The 23,342-nt window shown below is 40.3% G+C and overlaps 1 protein-coding gene and 1 pseudogene across 1 annotated transcript in view; both read right to left on the bottom strand.

Moving 5' to 3' along the window:
- Positions 1-18,043, bottom strand: part of LOC136152773 (centrosomal protein of 135 kDa-like) — a 38,024-nt pseudogene extending 19,981 nt beyond the window's left edge.
- LOC136152995 (exocyst complex component 1-like) overlaps positions 13,020-23,342 on the bottom strand; it is a 52,419-nt gene continuing 42,096 nt past the window's right edge. The window contains exons 9-10 of the transcript XR_010660307.1: positions 14,691-14,847; positions 13,020-13,175 (exon numbers count right to left, since the gene is read on the bottom strand). The gene's annotated coding sequence lies outside the window, so the exon portion shown is untranslated. The remainder of the gene's footprint in view (positions 13,176-14,690; positions 14,848-23,342) is intronic.

Genomic DNA, 23,342 nt, shown 5'->3' with positions numbered 1-23,342 from the left:
GGAATCTGGAGAATTGCCATAAGAATAGATGTGCTTCAGAAAGACGCGTGAACAACTGGAGAAAGTGCCAACATTTAGAGCATGTAAATAACACTTTAAAAAAGCTTGAATTACAAAACAAACCAAAAGACCTGGATGGGATATCAAAAGAACTCAAGCCCTCAGATTGGGAGAAAATAATAACAAATGAGGAAACAGACAAAGGATTAATCTCAAAAATATACAAGCAACTCCTGAAGCTCAATTCCAGAAAAATAAAAGACCCAATCAAAAAATGGGCCAAAGAACTAAACAGACATTTCTCCAAAGAAGACATTCAGATGGCTAACAAACACATGAAAAGATGCTCCACATCGCTCATTATCAGAGAAATGCAAATCAAAACCACAATGAGGTACCATTACACGCCAGTCAGGATGGCTGCTATCCAAAAGTCTACAAGCAATAAATGCTGGAGAGGGTGTGGAGAAAAGGGAACCCTCTTACACTGTTGGTGGGAATGCAAACTAGTACAGCCACTATGGAAAACAGTGTGGAGATTTCTTAAAAAACTGGAAATAGAACTGCCATATGACCCAGCAATACCACTTCTAGGCATACACACTGAGGAATCCAGATCTGAAAGAGACACGTGCACCCCAATGTTCATCGCAGCACTGTTTATAATAGCCAGGACATGGAAGCAACCCAGATGCCCATCAACAGATGAATGGATAAGGAAGCTGTGGTACATATACACCATGGAATATTACTCAGCCATTAAAAAGAATTCATTTGAATCAGTTCTAATGAGATGGATGAAACTGGAGCCCATTATACAGAGTGAAGTAAGTCAGAAAGATAAAGAACATTACAGTATACTAACACATATATACGGAATTTAGATAGATGGTGGCGATAACCCTATATGCAAAACAGAAAAAGAGACACAGAAGTACAGAACAGACTTTTGAACTCTGGGGGAGAACGTGAGGGTGGGATGTCTTGAAAGAACAGCATGTATACTATCTATGGTGAAACGGACCACCAGCCCAGGTGGGATACATGAGTCAGGTGCTCGGGCCTGGTGCACTGGGAGGACCCTGAGGAGTCGGGTGGGGAGGGAGGTGGGAGGGGGAATCGGGATGGGGAATACGTGTAACTATATGGCTGATTCATGTCAATGTATGACAAAACCCACTGAAATGTTGTAAAGTGATTGGCCTCCAACTAATAAAATAATATTTAAAAAAAAAAAAAAAAAAACAAAAGAACTCAAGCTCACTCCACTCCAGGAGAATTAACGAGCGCCCCCACAGCTGAGACGTACCTTTGCTTCCTCAAGTTCTTTGTCGGCAGTCTTGAGCACTTCTTCTTTATGTCTTTCCAACTGCTGTGCTAGCTGGTCTATTTCAGTTAATTCCTGGCAGAGTTTTTCATTTTTGTTACTTAAATTAACAACTTCAGATGTTACTGTTTCCTTGGTTTCCATAAGCTCTTGTATATGCTTTTCCAGGTCTTTATTAGCTTGCTGAAGAAAGTCAACCTAAATGGAATTTCTAATTCATAAATCAATAAATCGGAAAATTATCAAATACTGAACTTTCAAAATACTTCAAAACACTGTGTTTTTTAAAATACTGAAACTTAAAACTCCAGCTATTCTACATTTTCAAATTTATAGTTTTGATTTGTAAAACTGCTGATGAGTGGTTTTGTAAAAATATATATATGTCTTCAGTTTTCAAGCATGGAAGGAAAGGATAAGTAAGAAATTTGTGTGAGCCTTTTCCCAATATAGAGTTCTAAATATATGACAAGATTACCACTATGATGATATTAGTCTGGAGTGCGGTCCCATACAGTAGCCACTAGCATCTGCATATGGCTGCTGAGCACTTAAAATGTGGCTAGTCCAGAGGTGTGCTATAAATACAAAGAGGAGTCCAAAGACTCAGTACAAAAAAATAGTACAATATGCCAAAGATATCTGACAACACCAACTACATGTTGAAATGATAACATTTTGGATATATGTAAGTAGATACACTATTAAAATTAATTTCACTTGTTTTTACTTTTTTTAATCAGACTACTAGGAAATTTTAAATGACATATGTGGCTCATACCCTATTTCTACTGAACAGCACTGCTCAAGAGCTATGCTAATATTTGGGACTTAATCTACTCTGGCTGCAGTCCAGGCAGCAGTGATATCTATATTTCTAAAGATCCTATGGAAACAACCTAATGTCCTTGACAGGTGAATGGATAAAGATGATGTAGTGTGTGTGTGTGTGTGTGTGTGTGTGTGTGTGTGTGTGTGTGTGCGCACAAGAGTATTATTCAGCCATAAAAAGAAGGGAATAAAGCCATTTACAGACACATGGGCAAACCTAGAGATTATCACACTAAATGAAGTCAGAAAGAAGACAAATACCAGGTGATATCCCTTATGTGTGGAATAAAAAAATACAAATGAACTTACTTACAAAGCAGAAACAGACTCGAAGACACAGAAAACAAATTTATGGGTACCAAAGGGGAGAGGGGATTGGGGAGGGATAAATTAGGAGTCTGGGATCAGCAGATACAAACTGTTGTATATAAAATACACAAGGTCCTACCATATAGCACAGGGAACTATATTCAATAACATGTAATAAAACATAATGGAAGGACTTCCCTAGTGGTCCAGTAGTTAGGAATCCCAGCTGCCAAAGCAGGGGACACTAGCGCAACCCTCATCCAGAAACTAGGATCCCGCAGGCCACGGGGCAACTAAGCCTGAAAAATGCAACTCCCGAGCCCGCCCGCTGCAACTGCTAAAGACTGGGCCCTGGAGCTCAAGCTTGGCAAGAAGAGAAGCCGCCTCCGCAAGACGCCTGTGCGCTGCCTACAGTCGCCCCGGCCGTGGGAACCAAAGCCCACGTGCAGCACAGGAGACCCAGTGCAGTTAAAAACGAAGAGCCACAACGGAAAAGAATATGAAAAACAACACTGATACAATACGGATAACTGAGTCACTTGCTGCACGCCAGAGAGTAACACACAGTGACTCAGCTGTGCTTCAGTTAAAAAAAATTTCTAAAGGCCATTTGTCATGTTTCAAGAAATCTCTTGTTCTTTCACTCTTAGGTCAAACGCATGGCAAGGCAAACTACTACATAGTTAAATAAAAACTATGTTTACTTTTTATATTTATTTTTAAAAATAATATTTGTAATATTATAAAAGAAATAAAAATTTTGAAAATGGAGAAAATCATAAAGAAGACTATCTCACCACACAAAGATAAACCTTTATTAGTGTATTTTGGCGTAGTTCTAGTGTTTTCTCTCTCTGAAAGTACATATACAATTTTTAAAGCAAATTGAGGATTACTTTTTACCTGTAGTTTATTCTCTTCTTTTAAACACCTAATACTGTGGTATTATCAATTCCTACACCTCATTAAATATAAAAACAGGATTTTTCAACAGCTGTACCCAATTTTGGATACTCTGACTCTATGTAATTTTTTCTGCTGTAGATAATACCCAAATAAAAAACGCTTCCACCTTTACAAACCCAAAGACTGTTAAAAACACTTACAACTTTATACGCTCAGTGAAATAATCATAAAAGTCGTGACCTGAATATTAAAATGAGCAATAAGCTTTTCATTGGCTTTATTTCTAGTCTCCAGAGAAAGGATATCAGAGGAGCGACCCCCATCCAACGCAATCGACAGTCGTTCTATCTCTCGTTCTCTAAGTTCAATCTGAAAACATAAAGTTGTGCTATCATTTTTAAAGATATGGTTTTGAACTGAAATGATTAACACTGCACAAATGTTTATTTGAATATACTTCCATTTTTCTTATGTCCCACAATGTACACAAAAGATTAGCATTCATATATGTTACTGACACATAAATGGTATTATGAGATCCATTTAAGCAGAGCAAAAATATACACAGAAAATCTCAACCTAAGAATTGTCAACACAGGTTTCATAAGTATTTTTATTGAAGAGATTCTTTCTAATTTTATGTTTTGTTTTTTCCCTCCTCTAAGATTAGGCAATGTTTATATAAAAAGAAACTAAGTCCCGGAACTGAGTTTGAACTACTTCAGTGCCTGGTGAAATAAATGGGAGATAAACAAATGAATATAAAACAAAAAGGAAAGTGATTTGCTATTGAAACTCATTATTAAAAAGGATATAAGGCCGGAATGAATTTGCTTTACTATCTATTATGTAGAAAAAAACAGACATACAATCAAAAACATCCCTACCAACCATGAATTCACATGCAAGAATCTACAAAAACACACACACTTTCAAACTTTGGTTTTCTTTTCAAAAAAAAAATTGAAAACAAAAACCAAGTATTCAATTTAACAAACAATTATTGAGCATAGTTCTAAATATACAAATATGAATAAAACATGATCCCTTACTTTCAGGAACACACAGCTTTACAGGAAAAGCAATAAAGTAAACCAATAATTGCTTTAATATGTTGTTCAATGATACAATAATAGAAATAGGTATATAGTACCAAAATAGTCAAGGGAACAAATAAGTCCAAAAAAGTTATAAAATATGCCAGGCAGAGAAGAAAGGAGGGATATTCTAGGCAGTGACAAAGAAGCACAGGCAACACGCTATGTTTAAAGGAGCAGAAGTGACTCAGTGTGACTGAATTACAACACGCAAGGGGAATTAACAGTTGGAGATGAGGCCAAAGAATTAGGCAGGAACTAATTATGATAAGCTCTGTATACTTCACTAGGGAGAAATATTACTCAGGACTAAAGGGTGAATGTGATAAGAATAGGGCCAGAAGCAAGGAGACCTACTGTAGGAACATATGAGAGATGATTAGAGCCTAAGAAACAGTGGGACAGGACAGAACAGAATATGTAAGTTTAAGAACTGATAGAACTCGGCAAGTGGTATGTGACAGGCAGAGAATGAGACGTATAAAGACTCCAGAATGCTGGCTTGGGTCGATGCTGAAGCTTCCAACCAAAGTTGAGCATATAGAAGGAGAAACGAATGTGAGACAGAAGCTGAAAGTTCAGCACTAGGCATATGTGAACACACAGCCTTCATCCAAATGGAAATGCCAGTGTCAAGCTGGGCATATCAGAACAGAACTCAGCAGAGAAGTGTCAGCCTGAGAGGCTGGGGAGTCACCAATATTCAGGTAATAAACTAAGAGAGTAGATGAGACTATCTGAGAAAACATGGAGAGGAGAAGTCAAAGAATCCTGGGGTTTGGTGATATTTTAGGGAGGAGGCAGACAAAAGAGCAAAGACGATATTATAAGAGGCTAAAAAAAAAAAGGCAAGAAAAGGAAAACAAAAAGAAAATGAAGCCACAGAAGAGTTTCAAAGAGAAATGATCAATAATGTCAAATACTGCAGAGTGAGTCAGGAAAATGAAGACTTAAAGTATCCTTCCGGATGCGGCAACTAATGTCAATGGTAACAGTAACTAGACCAACTTATACAGTGGGGGACAGAGGCCAACAGAAGGTTAAGAAGTGAACAGGAAGTGAAGAAGTAGAGAAAGAAGAATAAGACACCCTTTAGACTGGCTCAGACGGTAAAGCATCTGTCTGCAATGCAGGAGACCCGGGTTCGATCCCTGGGTTGGGAAGATCCCCTGGAGAAGGAAATGGCAGCCCACTCCAGTATTCTTGCCTGGAAAATCCCAAGGACCGCGGAGCCTGGTAGGCTACCATCCGTGGGGTCGCAAAGAGTCAGACACGATGGGGTCACAAAGAGTCGGACATGACTGAGCAACTTCACTTTCACTTTCAGAGAAGTAGGCATGAGGGAGAAGAAGGCCTTAGTTAGCAAGAGGGGAAAGGTAATTAAAAGATTTTTTAAGGGGTATTAGTGATGATGATAAAAGCATCTCCTCACAGTACTGAAAAAATGTATACTCATTAAAATGGCCATATAAGTTTGCTAAAGAATAACTGATTAAAGCAATATCCTAAGGAGAAGAGAGGGAATGGGGCCAAGCACACAAAACAGGAAGAATACCATCCTACCCATTAAGTCTTAAGGAGAACCTGTGAATATTGCTCATTTTAAAGGCAGAGATAGGAAAATGAAAAAGAAGATGATGTCCTAAGAAGGAGGGTGTTACAGGCCATGGAAAGAGCTTGAAGAGAACAGTAAAATCTGGAATATATGCTGAGAACAGAACAAACTCCCACCAAAAAAAAAAAAAAACTGATAGAGCAGACTCAATCAAGACTGATAACCACATGAAATTGGTGATTTCAATCAGAACGGTCAGGCTATTTTCTTCAAACGCCTCAGCCACCTCATGGAGACAATAAAGACTGATCAGTTTATGTTCATAAAGTACTTAGAAAAAAAATGTGATGAAAGAATGACTGAATATAAATTGAAAAATATCAATTAATATTCATCTCATATGCATATTTGATATGTTCAACATCTCTCCATAAAGTAAGTTTTTTGGATGACATTACTACAATTCCTTTTAACTCCATCTATCCAAGTGATCTTCAAAGTACTTTATAAACTTAACACTTATACCAATACACAGGTTATATCTATACTGGTATGTGCAGATTTCTTTACTCCAAAAAAACGTAGTTATGTGCAGAATATGAAAAACGTGCTACCTGATTTAAACTTCAGTAAGCATATTAAGAAAGAAAGCCTATAATTACCCAAATCAGAATTTATCCAAGGCACAAAAAGAAAGTATAAAAGAACAAAGGTTGTTCAAAGTTTTCATGTAACCCCGAGTCTATTTACTCCCTTGCTTCTTTAGAAAACCATCTTATGGGGCACCAGTGCTTATAGAGAAAGTTTTCACGTAACCCCAAATCTGTTCACTCCCTTGTTTCTTTACAGAGCACCAGTGCTTTTAGAGAAAACATTCAACAAGCATGGCCACTCGGAAGAGTAACTTTCAAAGACATACTCAAAATGATAAAATCTACAGAAAGGGTAAAACAAGTTTTTAAAAAGACTATCATAAAGCATAATACACTTCAATAAAATATCTCTTGAGATGGAAACAGTTAATATGGTCATAATATTTGGGGAGATATATGACTCACCTTAAAAAAAAAACAAACTACTACTCACCTCAATGCATAGTGCAGGGAATGAACTGAAGGCTCTGAAGCCATCTAAGCCATTCCATCTATTAATTCTATTAACGAATTTACTAAAAAGAAAAGCTGTATTAAAAACTCAGGTATCAGAAATATTAAACATAACCCAATTCTATTTACAGTCACAGCGCACTCACCTCAATCCCAACTAGATAAATAAAAAATCCTACCTGCTTGTTATAATCTCAGTCCACTTTCCATCACTGCTAACTTCTCTTGTAACTGGCACACTTCCTGTTGAAGTTCTTGAATTCTGAAACATATTTATAAGTAATTTCAATATATTTTTGATAAGAAATACAAAATTACAAAAGTGAAATTAGATGCCTTCTTTTAAAAACCCTGAACTTTTTGTTTCTCAGTGAGGTAGGAGGTGCTGGGCCAAAGGGTTCCCAGGCCACAGCACAGAGTACATTATCTTAGAGATTTAATTTTATAAGAACAGATACAAAACTGAGTGGTAAATAATCTGAAACTCAGAATCATTATGTCTCCTACTGCATTTTGAGTCTTAAGACAAATTCTTCTGGGTACTGTTGCCAATTCTTAGGTTCAGGGAACTAAGCATCAAATCTAAAACTCACAAAACTATTAAGTGAAATAAGGGACTAAATGTTTTCTGACCCCACATGACCCTGTATTTTCTAACAAATTATCTTGCAATCTTAGAGAGAAGAAAAATACTAAGAAATACCAATTTTCCAGGTACCTACAGCAAAAAAAAACCTACTCTTTCCTGGAACTTGTTAATTCCAAGAGAATCAAGATTTGTCTAAATCATCTGAATTGTATGAATGCTTAAATGTACTGTACTACATCAAACTTTGCCAAGCATTAACAAAACAGGACATAATCACTTTCATACTGGAAAAATGAAGCCTGAAGCCAGGTTTAATTTTGAGAGAGATTTTCCACAGGGTCGGCACAGCCCCACTGAACACTGCGTGTACCTGCTGCTAGTACTACCAGAGCCAACACCGCCCACTGACCTAGGAGCAGGAGCGCAGCACGCACGCAACCGCACCCACACACGCATGCGTGACTGAACACAGTGCATGTGCAAAGTGAAACAAGTAAGATAATCAAGAGACTGATGCTACCTACGATGGCTTGACAGAAGAGAAGAATGCTAAGGCAAAGAAAGAGACAGAAAAGATACACATGTTGTTGTTCAGTTACCAAGCTGTGTCCAACTCTGCGACCCCATGGACTGCAGCATCCCAGGCCTCACTGTTCCTCACCATCTCCCAGAATTTGCCCAAGTTCTTGTCCATTGAATCAAATACATACGGAGCCGTCTAAAACTCGGTAAATAATACTAACATATTGTCTAAGTCCTAATTTATAAGTACCAGAAAAACACAAAATATTTCATGGGTAAAGTCAAGTAAGTGTATAAATACAGGTACATAATATTGTGTGAGAATAACTGAGCTGAAGACCCTAATTAGTCCCCCAATCAATGTCCTTTTTTTAAATTGCTACAGACATTAATAATAAAGTAGAAAACTCTCTCATATTGTCTACATGATCTACAAGTAAAAAGCCGGCTGCACTAGCCATTCCCACTAGTGTGTTCTGCACCTAAACCGCGTCTGCAGCCGAGACCTGAGAGGCTGTCACTCGCGCTCTCCTGCTCCTCTGCACCTTCTAACATGTTCTTAATGGCATTCTGTGTATTTCCCCTTGTCTCACCTTCTTACCGGGTTGTAAGTTTCTCAAAAGTTGCATCTTTACAGCCCGAGAACACTTACATAGCCTTTTCCAAAGAGTTTATTGAAATTATAATTAAAATAGAATTTACACCTGATTCCAAGTTAAGGAAACACCAACATACAGAGCTAGAGAATCATGAAGCAAGACTTTCACAGCCAGTTACAAGTCTACTCATGCTACTGGCATTTGAGAAAAATCTCAACTAACAGAGAATCTGTGGAAGATTTACTTGGGTGATAAAGCTGAATGTCAAAGCAACTCTACTGAAATAGGCTCTAGGTGGCACTAAACTGTTTCAAAGCAAATATGGACAGAAACCTCAGATATATGATTTACTTGAAATCAAATTTCAAAACAAGTGAAAACCCTCAATATTCAGAATATATTCAGAAAGCATTTACTGGATGCTTATGCAAAGTTCTATGCTACACACCAGAGATAGGCTAGTTAAGAAGACAAAACCGTACCATCAAGAAACTTAGGGCTAACCAAGTGATGAGGTAACTAAAGCCAACAGAGGATTCTTTAATGCACCTGTCATCAGCCACGTGCAGGAGGTCTGCGATGTAAGGGCCATCCGGCTGAGGAACCGGATATGAACTGATTTCAGAGGGAGGGACCGGTTCATCAATCTGCATGCGCTGGCGCCTGAAAGCAATATTTCTTTTCTTGCCACCTAAAAAAAAAAGCAAATGTGTATTTCAAAAAACTGAAAACAAAACACTGTCTTAGAATTAAATAGTTCAGAAGGCTAGCCTTTTTGTTATAAACTATGTCTCTGGGTCTTATTACATAAGAGCCAGGTCAAATGTTTTCTCCCTTACATATAAATACCTACCTGATCTTTAACTGAACAACTCATTTCTGCAAACCTCAACAACACATGGTTAGAAAGCAACCTTTATTTTCTGCATGCTTGGTATATATGCCCAGATTTAATCTGTCCCTTCATGAGATGGGGACCAAACTCTGGCAAGATTAAAAGTTGAGTGTGCCTTGTGGTACATAACAGAGCCCAAGAAGTCATCGCCAGCAGAAAACTGTCAAATGAGAAGCTTCAAGGCAATGATAACTAAAATAAACATGTTTATTAAGCAAGGCCAAAGGAGAAGATAACTGAAACTTTAAGAATCAAAATCAGTATATAGCAGAATATGTATCCTGAATTAATGGGGAATTTTCTTAATTATCCTTAAAACCAGCAGGAGTAATTTCTTTTAATGGCTAGATATATCCCATGTTGGTCCAAACCACAAGGATAATTCAGCTTTTCCAGTACCTGGTCAAGATTAGACACGTACTTGAAAAACTAACTGAACCTCACAAAGAACAAACACAACCCATAACTCTGTCTTCCTCAGAATCCTAACAAGTTTTCTATACTCCTACCCTCTTGTTTTGAGGATGAAGAAATCAGGTCAAGAGTATTTAGGTGACCTGCTTGTAGTTACACACCTGAACATGCAAACCACTTTCTTCTTCCCTCATCTCCTGGTTTTCCTCCTCGGCTGGTCCTTCTCAGTTTCTCTCAGAGACCCTCTTCTTCCATCTGTGCCTTAAAAGACAATTTCCTAGGGTCTGTCTTTGGTTCTCCTCTCTTTCCAATCTACATAATCTCACTAGTAACTCCTACCACAGTCAAAGCTTCAGTTCTCAGGATATTCCAATGATTTCCAAATGTGACTCTCCATCTAGGACCATATTTCTGAGGACAGATCTACATATTCCACTGCATACTAGGAGTTTCAATGTGAATGTCCTGTGGATACAACATATTCAACGAACCCTTTGTAGACGGTGGACTTCTGTTCTGTTTTCCATATTCCCTATCTTAAGAAATAGTACCAGGACATCCTTGGTGGTCTTGTGGTTAACACTAGGGGCGCAGGTTTGATCCCTGGTTAAGGAACTAACATCCCACATGCCCCATGGTGCAGCCAAAAAAAAAAAAGAGAAAGAAATAGTATTAATATCCTCATTCATCCACTCATTCACTTCAAACAGAAATTTGGAAATTCCTCTACATCCCAAGTTTACTAAATTTATCCATCCCTAAATTTTAGAGATTACACCTCTAAATCACCCTTGATCTAGGCCCACTCTTTTCTCAGAAAATCTAATTATCCTCCTTTTTTAGTTTTCTTAATCTTTTAGTTTCTTCTGAGATGTTCCCCCACATTTCGGCATCTCTTCTGCCCTTGGCTCATGGTCCTCGCTCTCCCAGCTTATTTTCTGCCACGGATTCCTCCCTGATCCTGGCCTCCCAGTTTGCAATTCTTCAGTTCTTAGAGTCTCCTCTTCACTCAGCTCCAGGCACAGAGTAACATGATTAAGCCTGGACTGTGTTACCAGACAGAACTGAGCCAGCTTCCAGATCTTCAGCTCTCTTCTGAGGCAGCCTTCATTCTGACCAAATTACTGCTGGTCCTCGCCGTGTTCTTTAATCCCTCAGTCTCTACCAAGTCTCATAATTCAGCACCTCCCTTCCCCTCATTTACTTCCGTGACCTTAATCTCATGGTTCAGACACCTCCATGGTCTGGTTACTACTACTGGGGGTTCTTCCATCAACTTTGAGCCTGGACAACCACTAACGCTGCATATGCCCCATCATTTCTTTTTCCTTCTCTGATAACTACTGAGCATTACGCTAAGAAGACTAAAATAAACTAAGAAATAACAAAGTATATCATTTTCAAAGTCTTTAGAGTATGAATTATTTTTATAATTAATAATGATAATAATAATAATAGAAAAAAGAATTCAAATTAATAATGAAAGAAAACCCTAGGCACTGAGGATAGACTACTTACACCTAAGAAGTTTACTGTTATATAAGTTTCTAAGCACATGTATAGAATATAAGCTGGGTCTCCAGAAATCAATTTTAAAGGTTCTGTGACTATCCAAATACATTTTTTCAAATACTAAAGTCTAAAGCATGAATACCCAAAGTCCCATTTCAGTCAACAGTTTTAACATCTTTAAAAGATTAGATGTATATAATTTGTTTTGAGAGGGAACAGATTCACCTGGAGTTTGAACTACAGCTTGCAAACTCTTTTCTTGAAGCTGTTGAATTTTTCCATTCTTAGCTTTACTTTCTTTCTCCATAAGTTTGAGTTTATGAATATATTGATTATTTAGAAATTTCAGATCAGCTGTTTCATGTGCGCACTTTTTCAATGTGGTTTTCAACTCTTAAAAAGATTTAAAGAGCATTTTATACATCAAGAAGTTCTCCCATTTCATAAAACAAAATAATCACAATAATTTGAAAGGCTCCACCTGATTCTTATATGCTTTGTTAGAAGGTTGTAACTTTTCTACCACGATTAACAAAACTGCAAACAAGTCACTAAGCACAAAAAGGAATTATATTTTTCTTCTGTGATGAGACTAATATGAGCTTTTGATCCAGTAAATTGGAAATGAAGCTAAGGGATTATCAATTCATGCCAAGCATTAGCCAGGGCTTTCTACTAAATACAAGAAGATTTTATAATAAGTTAGCCACATAATTTACCCTTTGCCTAGTACCTCTGAAATCATTCTATCTTCCAGGTCAAAAACAGGGTATAAAAGAATCAGAACAATAGACACACAACTTTTTCTCAGAAACACAGAAGTTGTTACAAGGAAATTTTTCTTCAGTACCAGCATTTAATATTTTCTACAGCAACTTCTGGGCTTCCCAGATGCCACAGTTGGTAAAGAATCTGCCTGCCAATGCAGGAGACACAAGAGATGCGGGTTCAATCCCTGGGTTGGGAAGATCCCCTGGTGAAGTAAAAGGCAACCCACTCCAGTATTCTTGCCTGGAAAATTCCATGGACAGAGGAGATTGGTGGGTTACAGTTCACAGGTTCACAAAGAGTCAAACACAACTGAGCGCACACCACAACCATTACAGCAATTTTAATTCTAAAAATGTAATCCACATTCAGTGAAGATGAATATAGTTGTGGAATGCAAATTTATTTTTCTTTTGGAAACTCTTCAACACACCCTACAATATTTCAGGAACTATCAGTAGGAAGACTATCACATTTTCTAATCAATAGTTTCAAAGGTAGAGTAGGATTTCCCACATATAAAATGAAAAGGGCAAAAATTTCAAAAGTCACAAAAATTTACCTTTAATATGTTGACCTGATTGTTCTCTCAGTTTCATTAATTCCAGGTATAATTCATTATTTTCTTTACTCAACCTTGCATTTTCAAGTTTATAAGGTTCCAATACAAAATCAAAATTGGCACTCTCTTTTTCAGCTTTCACAGCAGATAATTTTGATTTCCGAAGACTTTCTGTTGTATGAACTAGATCACCAACATTAAAGAATGGAAAATGCAAATACAAGGAAACATTCTATTAACTTTTAATAACTAAAAGCAGACTTCTAAAAGGACTTAAATGTTAATACTAACATGCTATCAAATCGAAAATCAAACATACAAAAACAAACACTAGAGGTCTTTCAAGGTACTAAGAAGGTCTCAAAACTTTCCTGTCGTAATTAAGTTATAAAACATATACATATAGGCAGAACCATCTTTAAACCTGATCTCACTCACCCCCCATGTCTAATTAGTCACCTGATCCTGTGGAATCTGTGAATCTTACTTGGTCATTTAACATTTACTGAATGCCTGCTACATGTTAAGTGTCAGGGATGCAACAAACACGGATCAGTTACCTACCTCTAAGAACACAGATGAACAGAATATTCACTACATCAACATTTACTGGGCAGGGAACATGGTAAGGAACCCACTGACATGGAGCTTATATCCTACTAACAATTTGTCAAAAGTTACGGTACTATGTGATAAACTCAATAAATATTTCAGTGCCGACCTTGTGTTCAGCCTGTCCTAGGTATGGCGGTGAAACAGTCAGTCTCTAGTTTCTTGGAAGTCTGCATTCTAATGGGAAGGTAAAACAAATTTCCAACAACAATAACAGCTAAGGTAACGTGCAGTATATGTGACAGAGAGCTGCAGGCCATATAGCTAACTGAGCGTAAAGACAAAGCAGGAAGGAGAGGAGAAAGAGACTTTACAGGCAGACAGAACAGCACATGGAGAGACCAAGGGCGAGAGCGAACATGTTTTCAGGAGCTTAGGTGGTTGGTGCAGGGAAGATGAAGGGAATGTAAAATCACTGGGGAAAATGTGTGTCAGTTTCTTGGAAAGTTAAACATACTCCCACCCTATAATTCTGAATTGCTGACCTAGAACTAGATCATGAAGGATTCTGGAGGCCATACTAGAGACCACAAAGTATCTTTCATCCACTCTCTTCTTTTCATCATTATCACTTATAGTCCTACTGCAAAAACTTCCTAGACCATTTCTCTGCTCTAATTAGTCTCAAATCACAGTAATAAGATTCATGTGGAAAAGAATAAAAATCACAAAGAATCTTTCAGCTAAATTAACATGTTCACAGCTAAAGTCATGATCAACCACCTTAGATCGGCATTATAAATGCGTAGCAATTAGAGACCAGTGACTAACATAATATCATGTCAACTGCATTTCAATAAAATAAAAACCAGTGAATAAAGCAGCTACAGAACTCCTAACTAGATCAGAAAATCACATTAAAAACTGTATTTTACTCACAGACAAAACCCTCAGAAACATTTACTCTAAACAGTATAGACTGCACGGTGACCCTGGAGTTTTGCGACGTGGAGAAGAGAGAAGCTTCAGACGATTTAAGGACTTTAAAAGTCTACCCATTTCTGTACTAAAGCACAAAGCTCAACAAGAAACTAGATAAAGGGGATTCAGGGTCACACAAGTTTGCAGTAGTGTTCCCATCTTTACCTGAAAAGTTTCTCCACCAAAGGTAAACAGTCCACTGTCAAAGTCTGGCGGTATCCCAACGGATCCAATCTTTTCCTAATATTAAGATACTTTCTTTCTGCAGCTGTAGTCATCTTGTGTTCCAAACTAGGTTTATTCACTTCCAAAAATTAAAATCCTATAAGAAAAGAGTGAAACATCATTCTATTATCAGTTATTATTATTGTTTAATGTTTTAAAAAAGGATTCTTTTATTATGAAGCAATTATTTTTTTTTTATTTCTTTTCAGGCAGACAGCTCTCTAGAATATTTAGATTTATTTAAATCCAATGCTAAAGATATCCATGTTGCTGCATTAAAATAAATATCCCCTCATAAACTTAATACACAGAAGTTAAAACAATAAAACCTCTAGACAAAAGAAAGAAGAATATTTTTTCAAACCTGAGACAGGCAGAGAATACTTAGAGAAGCCTCTTTTAAGTTTTTCTTTTAAATATAAAAGAGAAACTTGATAAATTGGATTTCTTCAAATTAAAAATGTCTGCTTATCAAAATATATCCTTTTATTTGACAAAACAAAAACTTAGAAGAGTAGGAGAAACATATGCATAATATCTAACAAAGGATTTGTATACAAAATACAGAAAGAACCCTTACAATTCAATAATAAAGATAACCCAATAAGAAATGCAAGGCTAAGATTTGCAAAAGATATTTAAATGAGAATAATCATATGAAAAGATGCTTAACACCACTAGACATCAGAGAAATACAAATTAAAACCACAATGAAATATAATTTTGTTCATACTAGAATGGCTAAAATTGAAGGTACAATACTAAATGTCTTCAAGGACTTGGAGTAACAGGAATTTTCATATTGCTACCGGAGTGTGAAATCACTGTGGAAAAAGTTTGTGGGAGGGAGGCTCAAGAGGGACAGGATATATAAGTCCTCATAACTGAGTCACGCTGTAGTACAGCAAAGCCAACACAACTCGTAAAGCAATTATCCCCCAATTAAAAATAAATTAAAAAGTGTGGCAGTTTCTCATAAATTTAAACATACTTCTAGCCTATGACTGTGTAATTCTACTCCAAGGTACTTACTCAAGAACATGAAAATAAACATCTATAAAGAGACTCTACAAGAATATTTGAAGCATCTTTATTCATGATAGCTTCAAACTGGAAACAACCTATACAGAAGAAGGATAAGGACACTATACTTAAACAATGTAATATCACTCAAGAATAAAACAGAACTGGTACCTGTCAACAGTATGGATGAATTTAAAAACATCTGAGCAATAGAAGCCATGATTATATGAAGTTCAAAACAGGCAAAATTAAACCATGTACATAGAAATCATAACAGCTGTCACCTAGGGTGATGGGGGTAGTTGGAGCCTGACTGGAAGGGCATGAGGGAGTTTTCTCAGGTAATGAAAATATTGTGGCAATGGGGACAGACATCACACCAATGTATACATTTATCAAAGCTTTTCAAATAGCATATGTAAAGTTTACTGAGATTAAAAAAGAAAGACCCCAACATGTAAGTAACTCTGGACATCTTTTTATCCTTGTCTTTTTAAATATCTATGAATATATCATCTATCAAACTGCCCTAAAATGGAGTTATCCAAAGATCACTTCTTTAAAAAAAACATGCTCTCTTTTCTAACCTTTGCCAGGTAAATGTGGTCCTAGTACTCAATATTTTTGTTTTACATCTGTATTGCTTTTCACAATTTATATAAAACATGCATGGATATGGATATATGCAAAATTGGATCCTCACAACTACTATGAGGGAAAAAGGGTCAAGGACACCCTCCACATTCAAAGATGAGGAAAGGCTGCCTAGAGACAGGAACTTTTTCTAAATCACAAGGTCACCAAGCAGGTGGGCAGTCAGGTCTCCTGAGTCCTGACCCAGCGCTCAGGTTTCTGCATTATGCCGCCTCAACGTACTAGATGACTCCTAAGTGAGTACTACTCCTTGATAACTTACTAGGTGACTCCTAAGTGAGGACTACTCCTTGATAACTTACTAGGTGACTCCTAAGTGAGTACTACTCCTTGATAACTTACTAGGTGACTCCTAAGTGAGTACTACTCCTTGATAACTTACTAGGTGACTCCTAAGTGAGTACTACTCCTTGATAACTTACTAGGTGACTCCTAAGTGAGTACTACTCCTTGATAACTTACTAGATGACTCCTAAGTGAGTACTACTCCTTGATAACTTACTAGGTGACTCCTAAGTGAGTACTACTCCTTGATAACTTACTAGATGACTCCTAAGTGAGTACTACTCCTTGATAACTTACTAGGTGACTCCTAAGTGAGTACTACTCCTTGATAACTTACTAGGTGACTCCTAAGTGAGGACTACTCCTTGATAACTTACTAGGTGACTCCTAAGTGAGTACTACTACTTGATAACTTACTAGGTGACTCCTAAGTGAGTACTACTCCTTGATAACTTACTAGGTGACTCCTAAGTGAGGACTACTCCTTGATAACTTACTAGGTGACTCCTAAGTGAGTACTACTCCTTGATAACTTACTAGGTGACTCCTAAGTGAGTACTACTCCTTGATAACTTACTAGATGACTCCTAAGTGAGTACTACTACTTGATAACTTACTAGGTGACTCCTAAGTGAGGACTACTCCTTGATAACTTACTAGGTGACTCCTAAGTGAGTACTACTCCTTGATAACTTACTAGATGACTCCTAAGTGAGTACTACTCCTTGATAACTTACTAGGTGACTCCTAAGTGAGTACTACTCCTTGATAACTCCTTCCTACAAATCTCTCCCTCTCCACATTCTCGTTAGCCTTTTCTCTGAATGACGTCCCCATTCTATGCTAGGTTCTTTCTAGGTTCCTTCCACAAGAGGGACCTGACTGATGCAGGTGTTCTAGAAAAAGTCCTGAAGAAGTCAGAAGTGCACCTGTCAGAACAAGAACCAGCAGGGCCTCACAATTCAAACATGCCTCCTTTTCGTCTGGTATCAACTTGGTTACCCAGAAAGAATACATCCTCACATCCTTCTGAGAGACAATATGAGTAAGTACTAAAAAAGAAAAATCATCAACACATACGACAGATGAAAAAGATTAAAATCCTCTCAGGAAGGACAAAAACACATTAGGCTTTCCCCACCCAAGCATGGGCTGCTGTCCTTCACCAACAACACAACGCGCCCGTCTACATCATCCGAACACTGCGGCCACACTGAAAGTTTTCCAGCAGAACAACACAAAAGGGAAGGTTTGGAGGTCCTCCACGCGTACGTGTTTGGAACCACCCACTTCCTTAACTTTAGGGAGCTCACGTCTGAAAGCCGGTGCATCTTATTTTTACAAAAGTATCCTGTGCGTGTGTGTGTATAATCTCCTGTGTATATAATAAATATGCACAAGGGCTAGACAAACAAAACACCCCAAACCATCATTAACTAGGTTATCTCGCGAATCCTCCCTCACTGAACTAAAAACAGTAGAGAGTGGAAGAGGGGATGTTTACTCAGGTGCCGGACAAAGGTTAATAAATGACTCGTCCTAGGCTTTGGGGCACTTTTGTTTTACAAAGAGCCTGTATGATTCTTATACGAAAGGGTGTTTTAACTTTTAAATCAACCCATCAGTCGGTAGGAGGCGGATCTGCTGGAACCGCACAGACGCGCGGCGAGCGGGGCCGGAGGAACCGGGAGCCCTGGCAACCCCAGGCCGACCTCCGGGCCGCAGTTCCGCGGTCGGGCGCTGAAGGGAAGGGGGTGTCCGCGGCGAGGCGACAGGGCTCCGCGCCCCGGCCGCCCGGGGCCCGCTTCCTCCCGAGGCCGCGCGGCCTCCCTCCCGGCAGCTGCCGGGCCCGGCCCGCGGGGACGGCCCTGGAGGCGGAGGCGCCGCCCTGCCCAGCCCTCCCGCCCCGCGCCGCGCTCAGCCGCAGCCCCGGCCGCCGCTCCCTCCGCCTGCGGTCGCATCTCCCCTCGCGCCTCGCCTCCCTCGCTGGCTCCTTCCGCCCAGACACCGGCTCCAGCGCTGGGACAGTTTGAAAATGGCGCGGAGAGACGATCAGGGCCGGCGCGGAGGAGGTGCCGCGGTTGCCTCGGTAACGGGAGCGGCCGACGTTTCGCCGCGCGCAGCGGGGACGCGCCCGACCGGGATGGCGGCGCTGGGCCCCGGTGCCCGGAAACGCAACGGCCCGCACGGCGCGAGGCCGCGGCGCCCCCTGGCGGCCGGCGAGCCCCTAACCTCAGCGGCTGCCGGCGGTAGGAGTCCTCCAAGTCGATCGCGCGCCTTGCTTGACCTTCTCGGCGCGGGGTCAAAATCCCGCCCAGCCCTGGTCCCTGCCGCGGATTAGCCTTCACCCGTTCGGGGGACGCCTTCGCCTGATCTCCAACGACAGGCGCAATTGCAACTTTCCGTGTCAGCCCCCTAACACAGTTAACTGTTGCTCCCACACCCATGCCCAGATGTGTAGACCCTTATGATATACTCAGCCCGCTATGATGATATAACATCATGATGTTTTGATCCCGTGAGTTACAACTCATCCCGTCAAAACGTAATTATTTGTTTGTATGTCTCTCCCTGCCGTCCCCAGTTGTGAATTCTTGAAGTCAGAGATTATTTTACTCAGTTATGTTTCTCTGGCACTAACCGCAATAAACATTTGTGAATGGAATTAAATCCAAATCAACTCGGTTTAGAGAGCTTGTTCATAAACAGAAAACACATGGTCAAATTGTAGAATTCTATTTCTTGCGTGAAAACTTCTAGATGATCAGAGACGAGCTCATTTTCTCCTTTCTGATTACTGCTCTGGCAAGTAGGACTTTCATTCTGAAAAGGTATTGTCTTTGCATGTTACCTGACTGCTTTGTGGGTTGTGAATACTTTGTACCCATTCATGTATTGTTTTAGCCGTTTCCGTTGTGTCTTGTCTGCCTTCCGGCTGCTTTAAAAGTTGTTTTGTGGCATTTCTAAGAGGAAGTGAGTTAGGTTCTGTAGATGGCTTTTGTAGTCTTGAAGATGTACCTTTAAATACATTTTTTTTTTCCTGAACAACAAATATTTTTTTTTAAATCACACCAAAATGACTATGCAGTGGCCATCCAGTCCAGATAACTCTGTCCCAAATGCATAGCAGTTAGAAAATGTAAGAATCAAAGTCAAAGAAATTTTAAAAGGTAAGTGGGATACTGAAGTTATAGGCCAGTTTTGCTCCAGGTAACATGGAAGACCAGAGCAAGTTCACTGTTGGACTGAGGTCAGGGTCCCCGGTGCACACCCAAAGTTGTTGCTGTTTGCCACCCAGGTCCTAGGCTTTAGGGGAGCAGCAGGGCTAGGGAAGCAGAAGAAAGTAGAAACTGAGCTTGCTCTGGGCTCTCCCCAAATCACCAGGGGACGGGAGTCCTGAATTGGGGGTCAATCCTGGTAGGCCTACCCTCAAAATTGATAATTAGGAGGAGGTAGAGCTAGATGGGACCTGAATTGCAGGCAGATTCTTTGCCATCTGAGCCACCAGGGAAGCCCATGAATACTGGAGTGGGCAGCCTATCCCTTCTCTGGGGAAACTTCCTGACCCAGGAATCCAGAGGGAGTCAGTCTCCTGCATTGCAGGTGGATTCTTTACCAGCTGAGCTACCAGGGAAGCCCCAGAGAAAAAGAACCTTTCACTGAAAATGAGCTTGCAAACCAAAAACAATCAAGAAATCTGATGCTAACAAAGCCAACACAATAAAACATCAGAACATGAATTCTTGGGTTTCCCTGGTAGCTCAGTGGTGAAGAATCTGCCTGCCAGGGCAGGAGACGTGGTTCAGTCCCCGATCCAGGGAGATTCCACACACCCCAGAGCAGCTAAGCCCACGCGCAACAACCGCTGAGCCTGTGCTCGGGAGCCTGGGAGATGCAACCGCTGAGCCCGTGTGCCTGGCTGTTGAAGCCTGCGTGTCCTGGAGCCCGTGCTCCCCAGCAGGAGAAGCCACCTGAGCGAGAAGCGCAAACAGCAGCTAGAGAGCAGCCCTCACTTGCCGCAACTAGAGAAAAGTCTGCGCGGCAGCAAAGACCCAGCATAGCCAACAATAAACAAATAAAAATTCAAAAACCCATGAATTCTCTCTAGACGGAAGAGGCTGATGAAGCTTTAAAAATGCATATGTGTAAGGTGATCTGGATCAAAGCTTTTTAACGTTGGCGTTTTGGACATTTTGGACTGAATAATTCTTTGTTTCAGAGGGCCTGTCCTAGGTGCTGTAGAAATGTCGAGTAGCATTCCTGGCTTCCGTCCACGAGATGCCAGTACCACCCACCAAGTTGTGACAATCAAAGATCTCTCCAAATACTGCCGACTGTCCCCTGGTAGGCAAAACCACTCCCGGTTGAGAGCCACTGGTCTAGATAGACGGAAGAAGTAACTTCCATTAGAAAGAACAAGAATTGTTAAATGAAACAAGAACAGATGCATATGAGAGGGAACCAGTCTGGATTTGGATTTAATTAGTTTTAATCTGGAAATTAAAATTATAGTCATCAAAAACTTTACATTATTAAGTGGAATGAAACGTAGATTATAGTTAAAAGAATCAGAGAATTTACCTAGAACCCATTTCTTTGCAGACAAGTACATTTAGAACACAATTAAGAAACACAAATAGTAGCTTGAGAGACTCTAAAGAGGCACAGAAGGGAATAGCAGCTATGGCAGGCAGACCTCTCCTCCAAAGATGTCCACACCCAAATTTCTGGTACCAATGAATATGTTATATTACTTGGCAGGGGGGAATTTACAGATGTAATTAAGGTCGTTAAAAGCCTAAGAATAGGCAGATTGTCCTGAATTTTTCAGGTGGGCCGAATGTATTTGCACAAACCCTTAAAAGCAAACAGATGTGAACAGGGCTTGACAGCTGCTGGGGGTCTGAGGATGGTGGGTGCATGCGATGAGTGCGGGGGTCCCAGGAGAGCTGAAGGAGGCTAACAGCCCGCAGGGACCCGTGAGCCTCAGCCCCAGGAACGGGGAGCTGAGTGCCTGCCGACAACTGGGATGGACGAGGAAGCAGATCTCTTCCTCTGTTTTCTTCCCTCCAGGTAAAAACTCAGACTGCTGACACCTTGCTTTTGACAGCAGAGCCCGCTTGGACTTCCGACCTACAGAACTATGAGATAATAAATTTGCATTGTCTTAAGCTGCTATGTTTATGTGACTTATTACTGTAGGAAGAGAAAAAACAACTCAGCAGAGAAGCAAGATTTGAAGAGATAATAGCTAAGAATCTTCCAGAACTGAATCAAGGTACACATCTTCAGATGAAAAATTTGCATCATTCTAGTTAAAGATGGAAGATTAAACGTATACATTAACTTTAACCTCTCTCCCTTCCTCCCTCCCTCATTGCTTCCTTCTCTCTATCCCTCCCTCCTTCATCCTTCTAGAATGATGATAAAGGAATTTTAGAGATACTTTTTTAAAAGGCTTTAGAACAAACAGAACAGCAGTAGAGACGAGATCAATAAAGTTTCAGGGCTGGCAAGCAGATGGGCAGCAGGAAACTGACTTCTCAGCCTTGAAAATCTTGAATCCCAACCAGCAGTGGGGAAAGTGAAGAAGCCACCTAACTATTCTGCAGAAACCTCAAAGGCCCAGGGCCTGGTGGCACCGGGTACCCTGCTGGAGCTAACAGCAGCACAGCTGTTTTTGGTAGAATGCTTCCAGCTGTCTTGCTCCCTAGACCGTCCGGAGCTGCTTTTGTGTGGTTTCACCTCCTCCTGGAGCAGACGCTTTGCGTCCTGACCTTTCTTACTTCATTACCGTTCTGCCAGCAGGACGGATCAATTGCAGGCTAAGCAAACTCTGTGTGTAAAACAAACAGGCGTTATTCATACTGGACATCAGCAAGTTATTTACTGACTGTGAGCCTCTCCAAGTAGTAAGGAGAAAGATGGCTGAGAAAACTTCTAGACACGGGATGCACACGCTTGGTGTGTATGGCTCTTGCTGGCTTGGTGTGTGGGGTGTGGAAGATAGGGATTTCCTAGACTCTGGGCTTTGACACTGATTCTATTAAGTCCATTTTGTCCCTTCCATACTTTTACTCCCTGTATTAGCTTCCTCAGCTGCCGTTATGTGCATGCGAGCGTGCTAAGTCACTTCAGTCGTGTCTGACTTTTTGCAACTCTATGGATTGTAGCTCACCGGGCTCCTCTGCCCGTGAGATTCTCCAGACAAGAATACTGGATGAGTTGCCACGCTCTCCTCCAGGGGATCTTCCCTACCCAGGGATCGAACCCACGTCTCCTGTGTCTCCTGCATCGGCAGGCGGTTTCTTTACCATCAGCACCACCTGGGAAGCCCATGGCTGCCCTCATACACGATCACAAACTAGCTGACTTACCACAACAGAAATGCAGCCTCTCAGGGGTCTGGAGAGCAGATGTCTGAAATCAGCATGTTGTCAGGGCTGTGTGTGCTCCCTCTAGAGGTTCTGGAGGGGAGTCCTTCCCTCCCTCGTCCAGTTCATGGTGGCTGTTGGCATTCTCTGGCTTCCTTGGTTTGTGACAACCTCACTCGCATTTCTGCCTCCACCTTTTCTTCTCTGTATCTTCCAATCTCCCGCGTGTCTTTTTTTTTTTTAAGAAGATTAAAAA

This window comes from Muntiacus reevesi, chromosome 22, assembly GCF_963930625.1.
Source record: "Muntiacus reevesi chromosome 22, mMunRee1.1, whole genome shotgun sequence".
Taxonomy (NCBI): Eukaryota; Metazoa; Chordata; class Mammalia; order Artiodactyla; family Cervidae; genus Muntiacus; species Muntiacus reevesi.
Note: the sequence above shows the minus strand (reverse complement) of the source record. Positions and strands in the feature narration are given on the sequence as shown.